The 13,723-nt window shown below is 40.1% G+C and overlaps 1 protein-coding gene across 2 annotated transcripts in view; it reads right to left on the minus strand.

The window, feature by feature from the left end:
• LOC6531000 overlaps positions 1-12,305 on the minus strand; it is a 79,044-nt gene extending 66,739 nt beyond the window's left edge. The window contains exons 1-2 of one of the 2 annotated variants that reach the window (XM_039371978.2): positions 12,073-12,305; positions 10,592-10,715 (exon numbers count right to left, since the gene is read on the minus strand). The gene's annotated coding sequence lies outside the window, so the exon portion shown is untranslated. The remainder of the gene's footprint in view (positions 1-10,591; positions 10,716-12,072) is intronic. The other variant, XM_015196268.3, reaches the window with a different exon arrangement.
• Positions 12,306-13,723: the final 1,418 nt, after the last annotated feature.

Here is a 13,723-nt window from a genome sequence, read left to right on the forward strand (position 1 = left end):
TTGCTGTGTCTCTCTTTCCATCTCTTCCTGGCCAATTGCCAACTTCCTGCCCGCAGTCATATGGCTTACAAATTATGAGCCAGCTGCCAAACTGACTAACGGGCCAGAAGCACTAAGAGCACCAGCACCATGCCGCCGATCGATTCCCATGGGATGCGTTTCGTTTCATTTCGTATCATTTGGCTGCGCTTTCATGGAGTTGGGGAGTTTGCCGAGTTTTGGTGGGAAGGGGGGGCCTCGAGTGGCTCAATGGGGAGCAATTTGTTGCGGCGACAGAAAAATATTTGCAAATTAAGCCGCTTGGGATCCGATCTAACAACAACTCAAATGGCAAAATCGTGATTAAATCTCATTTGCGTTGAGTGCTCGGATTTGGCAAATATTTCCGATATATGCAATCAAACGTTTTTACGGTTGGACAAATTTGGCAAAATGCTTTTTGGCATTTGGCTAAGTTGGCTTAGCTAATTTAATTAAAATATGTTAAAATGGGTTTATAATAATACGGATTACTGGCTCAATGACCCATTAGCTGTAGATACTCAAAGTAATTGGCATGCAAATCTAGGCACTTAAATTGTATGTTAATTATAGTTTGGCTTTGAGTGAATAATCCTAAAACACTTTCGTAGGTAACAATTTAACAAATGAGATACTTTCTGATACGGGCAAAATTGAACTATCTCTTGCAATTTATTTGTTATTACTTTGCACCAGAAATCAAATAATTGTGTATGTCCATTCCAGCTGCTGCTTGTTTTCATAAAATTCCAAATATACTTTCACGAAATCAAAACTGTCAACTCCTGCTCGACTACATCCGCTTACAACCAGCACCCTTTTTTTTGCGGGGAATCAATTTCGCATGAGGAATTCGCCATAGCAATGCTTTTTCAATTGAACTGTCGCACACGTGACAGTAAATGGAAAAAGTATTCGAGAGCAGCAGGCGAACATGAAATTTTCATCAGCTTCAGATGATGACAGCTGCTGTTGCTCTTCTGGGGTTAAGCTGATTTGCCCGAAGCGAATAAGTTTACACACCAGATACGTGGCTGCTCTTGAACTTGTGAGGAAGCGAGCCATATGCGAATTTTTAGCCCTGATGACAGCGCGAATAACTCGCGTCGCGATTCGCAAAATCCTCTCTTTTTGACCTTAAACTTCAACTCAATGTGGGGACGGGGGTAAAAAGGCGAGAAAAGCGAAAAAAAAAAAAAATAAAACAGAGAAAACAGAGAAAAGGCAACGCGAAGACACGGCCAAAAGCACGCAAGCCGGGCCAAAAGCAAATAGCCGCCAGCTCCAGCGAAGCTTGATGCGATCGTTGGCTGCCTCGCCAAACGACATGAGCAATTAAAAATTTGCTAAATTAATTTTTTCTCCTCCGTCTGCCTTCCAGTTTTCAACTTTAAATAATTTTTCATTTGTTGCGCTCTCCCGCATTTTTTAGGTGGAATTCATTAGGATGGCAGCCGTTGGCTGTCCCTTTTTCTGGTTTATCCCATCTTTATTGCTACACTTGACATTTTGTCAGCAGTTGTGGTATATTTAATTTCATTTCGGTTTTATTAAATGCGGGCTCAGCTCTTTGGTAAAAAAAAAAAAAACGGAAGGGGACAGGGGGAAAGGGCTTGCTGCACTCGCTTCTAAGTTGACATTTATTTGTGCATATTGCGTATACGCCATGTGTGCCAGCAGAACATGAAATGGCACGGAACCAGCGTACAGCATGCTAAACTCTGCCATGGCGGTTAGCCAAGTTTGTCACAAGTTCTGGCAACCGACCACGCCCCCTCCGGACCACCGCCCCCAAACATGTGTGCAAATGTTTGGGTGTTTATCTTCATTTCGGACTTTTGGCTCTGGGGCTCTTTCAGCTGCTAAAGTTTCCACTCTCATTTTGCTCGTAGTTTGGATTTGGCTCCGTACGAAGTGTACAGATTCAATTAAAACCCTGTCGAATTTGAAATTAATTTAAGAAAATCATAATCTACTAGTGTCCTACCGAAAATGGAAATGCTAATGACCAGGAAATGGCCACAAGATGGAAAAGCTTAGCTCGATTAGCATCGCAATTTAAATAAAAGTTAATGAAACGTCCTTTATTTCAGGGCATTTGTTCAAGAAAAGTGTGACAACATGGTTTTTGATATTAAGTAATAACTTTACACTCTGCTAATTGCAATTAATTCATGGAAATCATAAGTCTCAACAGGAGTGTGTTTGTTTACCTAAGGAGGAACATTTTAATGGCCTAGAAATGGCCCAAAGATGAAATAGCAAGAAATTGAATAAGTTCACTCGATTAGCAATTAGAACCCAGGGAAACTGAAGACACGATCTTTGAGGGCTAAGAACTTGGAAACTCCAAGCTGAGAGCTGTAAGCTATGAGCAATGAGAAACCTGACAGCACGATTTAGCGACAGCAAAAGGGCCAAGCTCAGGAATTATGGGCCATATTTTGTGGCTGCAGCTGCAATTGCTTGCCAACAGTTAACAGTTGCTGGATTTGCGGATTGAGGATTGGGGCTCGTTGACAGTTGGCCCGGTCAAATCGAAACCGATTTCTAGCCCCAAGCGGCGGTCGCATTCCTTGGAGAACAATAACAAACTGAATGAAAATTGTGAGCATCGATCACGATCTGACAGACTGACAGACTAACTGACTGGCTGACATCACCCGCGGCCAGTTTATGAAGGGAAAAATCAGATTTTTGATTGCGCCCCCTCTCCCTCCCCCTTCCGAAAAACTTAAGGTCACCGGCTTGAGGTAACCACAAGATTTTCTTGGTAATCTCGGCCCCGCAAACGAAAATCCTCTTTCTTTCACTCGCCGTGGCGCAATTAAAACTTGTTGAATTGCTTGAAATTTAATTCAGCTTATGCTGCACACAATTGACAATAATTTCTAAAAAGCAGGAGCCGCCGCAGCAGTAGCGGCCACAAAAAACAAACAAGCAACAGCCAACAAACAACAGACAACAGACAATTGCCACATGCAAGCCGAAAAGTTGAGTCACTTTTAAACCGATTATCAGCCCGAAACAAAAATGCTTTCAAGCCCAGTCCGAGCCACATTGCTGGCTGGTCTTGCTTTTGGTTTTGGTTTTGGCCGGACTCGGGCCACAATTAAACAATTGCAACGGCAAAAAACAAATTTATGAGCAACTTACTTCTTTTATTCTCGGTTTCCTCTTATATCCAGATAAGCATAAAGTTGCCATATGGAGAGGCCACAATGCACTGGCAACAATTAAGTTGGGTTTTCTCTGTTCGAGACAACATGTCAAATGTCATTTGTCTGGCAATCACGATCCAAACATATTGGATAACTCCGGATTGCAGATTTGTTTCAGACAGCCAGCCAGCTGGCGTAGCTTTCGGTTATTCCTTCTCTTCAACACGAAACCAATCAGCTTAATGACACGAATCAATTAAAGACTTATGCAAATCGGATGACTGATTTCGTTGGAGAAAGAGTAGAAATGCAATAACATTAAATAATTAAATGCGCGCAAGGGCATTGGACTTTTATTAATGTCGAACTAAAAATAAAAATTTAAAAAAAGATATATGAAGTTAAATTGAAGGGTTTAACACTCAGTTAAAAGCACCAGCAAACTAAAGAATTTGTTCAGTATGCCTAATTTGTTTAGATTCCAGTCAAATTGATTGGCAGAAAGTGAAGCAATAGATTGCAGCAGCTAACTTGGCACATTCCCACTGCTGAATTGCATGCAAATATTCGCATATCTTTTGACTTTGATGAGCGCCGCCATCAAAGGCTTCCCCTTTTTTTAGTTCCTGCCTTGGGGCAGTGCACTTCCTGCCCCTTAACCCATTACTTTCTCTGCCTTAACCCTATACTCTCCACTGCAACGATTGCTGACAAATCATTTGGTATTTGACTGCACTGCGTTGCCTGCATTTTCCCTTTGTTATTGTGTTTTTTTTTTTTTTTTTTTTGTTTTATGCGAACACATTTTTTGTTAGTTTGGCATTTTTACGCTGCGGTTGCCATTTTGGCATGTGCCAAGTTGCCTTTTTTGAGCCCCATATGTCTGGGTTGCCAACTGTCTGGCCATCTGTCTGTCGATTGTTGTTGCAACTGCAAATGCGACTGCGATGTCGCAACAAAAGTGCTAGGAGGCGAGGAGTCGAATTGTGGAAAAGTGGAAAAGTTTACCTGTCGGTCCTGTATCGAGGTATTTGTCACTTTTTTGGGCCAATTTGACTGCGCATTGTTGGTGTCGCTGCCAATTCAGTTGGCCATTTTTCACACATATCAATATTCTTTTTCTTTTTCAGTTTTTCTATCGCCCCTTTTGTCGGTCTGTGGGCGCGTGCCCCAAATTGCACAGCCATGTCCGGTGCAAAAAAATTAAAAGCGAAAAAAAAAGAGTCAAGTATGCATGAAGTGGATTTATGTAGAAAAATGCTTCAAATTTATTATATAGTTCTTTGTCTGCATTTCGGCACCGCCTAATGAAATTATTTACTTTAGGCGCTGTGCCATTTTTAGCATTAAATTTAGTCCGAATAATTAAATTCTATGCCATTTTCCGAATGAAATAAACACATTTTCCCAGCTGTGCTTGGAAAAACCTTCGAATTTCGCCACATTGTTCAATTAAACAAAAAGTAAGGTGAAAAACAGTGAACATAATTGAATTTGTTGAAACTTCTGTGGACTAAAAGTTCACTTCGATAGCGGAAAATTTCCCCCCAGGAACTTGGCTAAAAGCCATTTTCCGGGCTTACATAGTCAGCTGTGGATTTTGGTTAATGCTAACTGAAGTAATCGAGAATGAGCCACGATTTGTAGCCAAATTATGAATTTCAAATATTACAAAATAATCTCTGTGAATTTCAGCATTCGACAAAAGAAATTTGAAATTGAGTGGTTTGTAGAAAGGGAAAATTATGTAAAATGTGCAGAAAAACAAATATTACAAAAAAATCATCAATTCGTGCCCGAGTCATTCAAGTTCCCCCCTCGAAAATAGTTTTTGCACTCGATGATGTTTTCAGCACTCCCCCTGTGCATTTTCCACCTCTATTCCAGCTTTTTTCCTCTAAGTTGTTTGCCTTTGTCCGTTCGGTTTTTTTTTGTGCCCAGACTGTCACCGATTGGTTTTTGTTTTCATGACTTCATTATTGTCTTTTTCTTGAACAGTGAATTTCATAACATCAAAACCAATTTCGGTAAGCTGCAGACTTTCATCGAAATCTTGAAAAATGGGAAAATAATTGTCGGAAAACTAAAGTTTTTTACACATCATCAATGTTAGTAACTGTTTAATTGCATTTTAATAACTACATTTTATTGATTTTCAAAAAGTGTTTATATGGTCTAAAAATTTATATCAAATTCTGGGTGTAATTTGTTGTTTTCACTCTTCTGAGAAATTCGATTCTTCGTTAATTCTTTCTTGGCAATTTCTGGGCCATAATTGATTTGCAGAAATCTTGATATGGCAACTTGTAATTGAATATAATTTGCGGGCATCGATTGGGCTGACCTGAATCTAATCCCCCGCTGAATCTCTTAATTTGTGGCTCTTGTGTCTCCCGGACTTGATTCCTTATTCTTTTTGTATTATTCTGTTCTTAAGATTTTCCTTAAGTTATTTCCTGGCGAAGGTAGAAATTCATTATCATTGCCATGGGCTTCTCAAAAAAAAAAAATTGGGGAAGTTGAAGAAGAACTTCACGATCTGGTCGGCAAGCGCAACAACAACAACAACGACATACTTGCCACATGCAACATGTTATTTAAGCGTAAATCATTTCTCAACGTTGGCCAAGAAGAGCTGGCTGGCTGGAATGGCTGGCTAAAGTTGCGACTTTGAATTGGAATTTCGATTTTTCACAAGTTCACATGTTGCTCCCCGCTATTTCCCTGGCCGTGGTGAATCCACTGGAGCGCGGAGATGATGATGATGATGATGATGATGATGGCGATGATGAAGCCGCCAACGCCGCCAACTACAAGTTTAGTACAACAAATATATAGCAGACACAAGAAGAGGCTGCCTTTTTCCATTTTCATTTTCACACGCGGTCATTAGAGTTGAACCCACTTAAGAAGAGAGTGAGACTCGGGCTGGAACTCCTATTTTTGCTCATTTTTCACACAGCAACAACAATGGCAACAAAAAAAATAAAGAAAATAAGAAAAAATAAAAGAAAATCTTTTAAAAAAGACTCCTCTTCAAGCTCGGCAATTGCCGGAGAAATAAATTAAATTTAACTTGCATTTTCCCCGCCGCCGCGAAGGGCCAAAGTTGTTCTCATTCTACCACTTGGCATTGCATGTACGAGTATCTTACAGATACTCGGCTCAGTTCAGTTCAGTTCAGTTCGGTTTGGTTTGGTTTGGTTCTGCCCTAGGTTCTCCAGCTCCGCTCCAGCGCGTTCTGCCATATGCAAATTAAAATTAAAAGCCTTTTTGTACTGCTTAACTTTATTTTCTGCCTTCCCCTCATTGCTCCGGCCACTCGAAGGAGGACCTGGAGTTGGTCATGGACTTGGACTTGGTCTTCTTCTTGGACTTGGACTGGGACTTGCTCTTGGTCTTGGGGTTTGCGGCAGGTCTCGTCCCTTGCCTATGACTTTACAATTTGTTTGGCCTGCTGCGGCCGCCGATAGGCCCTCTGAAGTGTGAAACATGGCTCCGCACAAATGTACACCGAAAGAAATATTGAAAGACGACTAAATCAATCTCAAAAGAGGCCACAATTGATGAAATGGTTTGCTCAAATAGCAAATAAATTTAAGGAACGCACGTAACACATCAGAAATATATTGGAAACAATTCAACTAGACTTTAGTATGAAATGTCTCCCCTTTAATATTAAAATATCTTGTATTTGATCTTTTTCCCACAGTGTATCCACACAAGTGAAGATTCAGACACACAGATACATCTCAGCACAAAATGACTGCGGACAAGAGGCTTCGTCTTCGTCTTGGTCTTGGCTTGTCATTCCAGGCACCTCCCCCACCTCCTTCTCGCCAACAATAACAACAACAATAATATTATTAACAACAACAGCAACAAGCACTGCCACAATAACTATAACAGCAACAACAAAGTCCCCCGGCCAACTCTGACTTCATTGGTTTTGGCCCGGCGTTCTGAACTGCGCTGAACTTCTTGAAGCGGAAGTTCAAGGCGTTCACTCAATTGTATCGTGTAATGAAATGTTTTATAACACCAAAACAGACACCAAAACACCAGTCGGCACATTTTAAGCCGGTCTCTGATCTTGGCCTTCTGGAGTCTTAGGTCTTAAGATTCCATCAATCCAGCATTTTATTCCTCTGTGGGTCATTGGCTTCACAGCCAATTCGCTTGTAATCGTCAGCCATTTGATGCCTCATTAGCATTAATATATGTAATATTTATGCAAATATTTACGCGCACATCTAGCCCTCTGGAGAACTTCTGTTCCTACATGGCTGGTTCACATCATTTGTCATAGGAAAACCTATCAGTTTATAGCAGCTAATTATGCGCCAAGAATCAATCTGAATTATGAGCAAATCTGAGGGAATCTGCGGGAAGTTACAGATGCCCTCTTATTACCTATTAATGGTAGGAACAGCACGCTTTAACAGGCTTTAAATGTTCTGCTGGGATTAAAAGCCATATGTCATAACGGAACTTTACCCAGAAGACATAATTCAAAATCCTGCCTCATCCTTAGAACCACTACATTTTTTGTGTGGGCGGCAAAGTCGTTGCTCGTGTTCCCTTGGCAGAGCAGTCTGTCAAGAGGAAATCTCCCATATCGCCGGAGTTGAAGTGACAGCCAGCTCCAGTAAAGCTGACTTAACTCACCCAAGGTTGTAGACCTTCGGCGAGCGAATACCAGAAAAACAACCAGAATAACCGAGGAAGGGGTTTTGGAGCAGATGGAGGAGTAGGAAGAACAAAAAACGAAATGATAAAGTATTCCAAAGGCCAGAACAGACAACATACAACACACGAAAATTGACGTAACTTATTCGCATTTATATCACTCCTCTCATCGGTGGAGCCTCCGATATAATACCGACGAACCATCGGCACCGGCATCGGCATCGGACATGGCTAAAGATTCAGATACAGATACCATCATCAGTGTCGGCTCACGCAACGAGCATAAACAACAACTGCGGCCTGGCGCGTCAAAATTAATACGTTTTTAAATGCCAAAGCCACGCAGCTTCCTGTAGAGTAAAAAATACGCTGGCATGGGAAGAGGGAGAGGGAGGGGGGTAGAGATCCGAGTCCCTATACCCCAGAGCTCAAAGATCCAAAGATCTAAAGATCTTCGGGTGCCCAGTGGGCCCAGCCACAAAGTTGCCAAAGTCTTACGCACATGCGTGTAATTGTTTTTATTCTGCCCGTCTCCGGTTTCCAGGTCGCACTCAAGACCAAGACCGTCCGAATTTGGCGGAGGAAGTTCGAAGAGTTTCGAATAGAACTTTGTTGTGAATTAAGTAAATTTACCTAGAAAATTGTATAGCATTAAGTTTTGGGAAAATCACTTAAATTAATATTACTTATAACTATATAGTGCATAAAGAACCCAAAGCTATTATAAAATATGAATTTAAATCATTAAGCACTGTATAAATATATATTAAAATAATTAATTTAAAAGTTCTAAATCGTTGAATGGAAACTTTAACTCTGGAAATCGCTTGACCACACTTGTTTCCGCAAAAAGAAATCGACAAATTCTCTTTTCGGCCCTCGCAAAGTAATGATGACTGGGGAGCAGCGATCCCAAAGTGAACACTTTACGGAAAAGCCAAACCGAATGTAAATTGAATTTTAAAAGGCAATTTAACGTGCGCGCTTGGCCCGACTGTGGGCATAATTAAAAATTATCTTCAATTTAACGCTCGACAGGGCAGAAATGCTATAATTCCTGATCTACGCAATTTATTTATTATTATTTTCTGCCCTACCGTTGTTCAACTTTAAATGGTGTTCAATTCTTTCCTTTTATTTTTTGTTCTTAATTAACCGATACCAAAAGCCGAATAAACCGAATAAGCCGAAAGCAAATATGAGTTATGTGGTGCATTTGAAATTATGGGAATCCGATTTCCGTGTTGATTTATTGGCCTTTGCGATAAGCCAGCAAATTGCATTAAAATTAATGCCAAATTAATTAGCTGCAAAAGGAAAAGAAGGGTGAGGCAAAAGTGGTTCGGTTCCCATTGCAATTTCATTCAGAACCATTCCGCCCGCAAGCGGCTGCATTTAGTGGAATTTAATTGCATTTCTGTTCCGGCATTCAAGTGGAAAATATTTTTGGTCCCACTGAAACTCGAATCTTCATTGGGGACTACCGCAGGATTATGGCGGCAAAGGAAATCATTTTTGGTTGAAGCAAGAAGTTTTGCAATGAAAAATGTTTAAGCCCTTATTCAATGTCCAATTTCATTCAAACTGTGCATTTAATTATCCGGAAATATCTGAAATATTTTTCAAGTGTGCACATTTATAAGCCATTGTGTGTTGTTTCTTAACTTCAGCCAATGGAAAAGTGCATTTTAATCTCGTCTCTCAATTATAACTTTGTTTTGCTATGCGAACAGTTTCCAATTTACATAAATCAAGTTGATTCGACCTAAGCCAACCAGTGCCCACGTGCATCATTTGTACACACATTTTCATTTATGAGATAGGTGGTACAGTGCGTTTCGTTGTTGTAGTATAAAACTGGCATCTTTCAGCCAATATAACAAACCAGTCATTAATATTTGAAAATAAACGGTCTGCATTCACAAATGGACTTATGTTTATGTCTGTAACGTTCCGTGCCGCATCGACAGCTGGCAAATAAATGTTGTAAATAAAATTTTACGCCTTTTTTATGATTAATTCGCTGTCATTTAATTGCCACAAAATGCGACAAAAACAGATAAAATGCCAGCAGAAATTGTCAAACAAAAATATTATTCGACGCGTGTATTTGCATATTTGGCAAAAAACTTTGTCCAATTGGCTTTTGAATATTCGCGAGTTGGTCAAAACACAAAACGACAATAACGCATCAGCAACAGAAATAATAATAAAGCGTGTATTGGAATTTATGCAAATGTTGCACGCGTTTGTTGATATTTGTTTGGGTAGTTTTTTTCGGAGGCGCGTTCGCCGACTTTAAAGTCAGTTTTAAGCGAGCAGCATCATCATTTAGTTAGTGTGGTCGTAAAATCTCTGAAACTTTAATTGATTTGCCCCACTCGCGCATGCCGAGCACGTTTTGCTGGGCTACCATGTCGTATGGGTAATATTTACTGAGCTGCAGCAGTGGGTGAGTAAGAGGGTGTAAATATACATAAACGATTAAATAATGGAAAGATGCTGATTAGATGGCATTACACACGGGATATGAGGTGGCAAATGAGATGCAAAACAATCCAATTTAATTGCAAATTTAAATTGAAATTTTGCCAAATTTGCTTAAAGGCCCCCAGAGAATCGGAGTGGGATGAAAATTCCAATGAGGATTGTAATTAATCGCAGTTCAAAGATATACGGATAAGAAACCATGAAAACATAATTGCTTTGCATTTACTCACATTGTTCAGACATATGTAGTTTTCGTTGTTTTGAAATTGTCTCTCAATTTGTTTGACTTGTTTCCACTTGATGAACGTAAATTGTAATTAATAATGCAAAATGTCGACACAAAAACGAAACCGGCTTCAAAGTAAAAGACACAAATATTCAATAAAACACATCAATATTTATGAGCGAAATTTCCATATTTTTGGTTACACACTTTCATTCAAAAAACACAAGCACAAATATTTTCGGAAATTATAAACCAAATTAAATGGTTTTTCGATTGGAAATTAAATCCTTGTGGTGTATGGAAAATGCTGAAATTAAAAAGAAATACAAATAATGAATAAATTAAGAGTTAAACAATATGTTGGACATGAATTCAAACATAAAAGCTTAAGCTGGTAACATGTTAATTAATTAAATATTAAGAGTAATGCATTATAAAAATACTTTTAGTCCAGAGTCAAGCCATTTTAATTATGAAAAAATCTGCCGGCAAACAAATATCTGCAAATTTTCCTTTCTACTTGGCTAACTGCCTGCCCTCCGAGATTCCGTCTTTTTCGCTGGATTCCGGGGGGATTAAGGCTATATCTGGGGTTCTAGGGCTCAAAAGAGAGTGCGAAGGGGGACAGTGGCTACTAAAACTGTCTCAAGTTAATCGCTTTTATTTATTTTCGCCCTGTGCCAAGCGAAAAAAGCCAAACACACGCACACACACACGGAAACACACACCGCACACATCCAGCGACTCGGGAACCTTAACTGCAACCGGTTTTTCCACTCGCACACACAGGGATTTTTTCTTATAACTTTTTTTTGCGCGTTTTTAGCTATTTTCTTCTTTTTAATATAAACTTTTTTCGTTTGTTTGCTGTTGAAGAATTTATGAAAATCATAAAACAAAAGCGAATTTCATTCCACATGTGCAGCAGTGTGTGTGTGTGTGTGTCTCGTGTTTAGTCTGGGCTTAGTTCCGCTCGTGTGTGTGTGTATGTTGGTAAGCGCTTAGGTTGCAGTTGCAACAGATAGACACCACAAGCACAGGCTTTCATGTCTAGCCAGGTAGCTAGCTATAGGTAGTAAAGGTAGCTGCTCTTGGCCAGGTTAACACGCCAGGCCTGGCGACGTCATAAAGTCAGCTGCCGCTTCTGTTTTCTTTTGTTGTGACTTGCTGCCAGCCTTTTGTTGCCAGTTGTTGCTGCTGCCGCCGCTGATGATGTTGCTGTTGCAGCAGCAACTATTCGGTTGACAGAGGCTGCCAGCCAGCTTTCAAGGCTGTTTAGAAGGCAGCCACACTCACACTTACACTCACACACGCATTCGGCCACACTGGCATTCATTTCTCCTGTCCTCAAAATCTTCGAATTTATTTTGCTTAACATATGTCTGGCAGAATATTTGTTCATATACATATACTTTAGTAAACAGGCTACCGTTTATAATTAATTCAACAATTTTGATTGGCTTTTTGTTCTTGGCTTCAAATTACCGTTTTCAATGTGCGGGAGTAAAACGTGTTTTAATTTTATTGCGGCTGCTGCGATTGATGTTGCTGCTGTAGCAGTTGCTGCTGCTATTGCTGCTGCTGCGAATGATATTGCTGCTTCTTTGGGTTTTCAGTTTTCTAAATCGCGGACACGAACTGAGAGATTTGTATTGGGAAAACCAACACGCAAAGAGACGCAGCGTCGAATTCGACTTCTTCGTTCGGCTGGCAAAGCTCAACTGAAATGCCAAACAAAACGCATTCGCGCTGTTGGCCAAGATGAAGAGGAAGAGCTGGCCACGAACTGGTTTTCGTTCATCGCCGGCATGGCCCGAAGTCGAAGGCTTTGGCTTCGGCTTTGGCTTGTAGCTGTTGCTCTTTTTCGACCGCATTTAGTAGTAGAAAATAGTAGTAGATTTCAGATTTGGTAACATAATAATAAGTGGCCAAGAGCCAAAAAAAGGAAAAAAAAATCCAAGGCAATTCATCTGTGGCCACAGCCAAACAAATGAAGGCAATTAGCTCCGAAAACCAAATTCTTTTTTAAATCCCTTCAAATGACTTGGCCATTTTTCAAAGCCTCTCTTCGTGTTTGGGCCCGCTCTCTCTTAGCTGGAAAACTCACTCACTGCTCTCTCTCTCTTCGGCGGAAGTAAAACTGCATCAGCCGGTTTGTTTACCTTTTTTACGTGTCATACTGTTATACCGGCAAAACAGCTGTGACTTGGCCAACACGCACACACTTGCACACTCCCTACTTCCGTGGTGGCTGTTTGTGTGTTGGTACTGAGGTTTTTTGTTCAAGTTAGTGGGTGGTTGCCATGGCGTGTTGATAAATAAGCAAATAAATAAATAAACAGTTTCAAGTGTTTGCCCAAATTGAGTCAAATTTTCACTCTTCTCGGTTGCAATTGCCGCAGGGGGAAATAAATTGAAATACTTTTGCCCGATTGATGACTTCATTAAGTGCAATTGCAACAATTAGCCAAAGTTTGGGCACTCGATACACTTGGCTTGATTGGCGCCTGCAACTTGTGGGTATTGATTTCCAATTTGTCAGAAAGCTGAATTTCTACTAACAGTGTTTCTGCCATAAATAAAATTATACAAAAACTAAATGGTTATAAAAGGTATGTGCAATTATTTTGATTATCGGATATTAAATATCCGAGTCCATTGGGATTATTCACCCATTTTGGCTGACATGTGTGCATATTTAACAACAAACACACCGTAAATGCCTCAATTAATTCAAATTCCCCAGACGAGTTATTCCATATGGAATTTACCTGGCTAACTACAAATGTGGGTAACATAAGGCGAGTTATCTTAAATCAATTCAAAATCGATTGGGTTAAATACATTCAATTGAATCGCTAAATCCACGACAAGCTTTGGCCTGAGTCAGTAAAATTGTGACAGATAAACATAATACAGATATCTGTGTCTGTTTGCAAATCGCTGGCCTCAATTATTTTCACAAATTGTAATTACTTCATCGAAACAATTGAATTGTTTTCCGGCTACTGTTTCCATTTTTTTTGGTCCACACCCACACCACACTCCGCACTCTGCAGCTCCACACCCAGAAATACAAGTGGTATTGAACACGGTTCGATTGTGGACCTTTTTCTTAGCCATTTCGGTTATTTCA

This window comes from Drosophila yakuba, chromosome 2R (genome assembly GCF_016746365.2).
Source record: "Drosophila yakuba strain Tai18E2 chromosome 2R, Prin_Dyak_Tai18E2_2.1, whole genome shotgun sequence".
In the NCBI taxonomy this organism is placed as follows: Eukaryota; Metazoa; Arthropoda; class Insecta; order Diptera; family Drosophilidae; genus Drosophila; species Drosophila yakuba.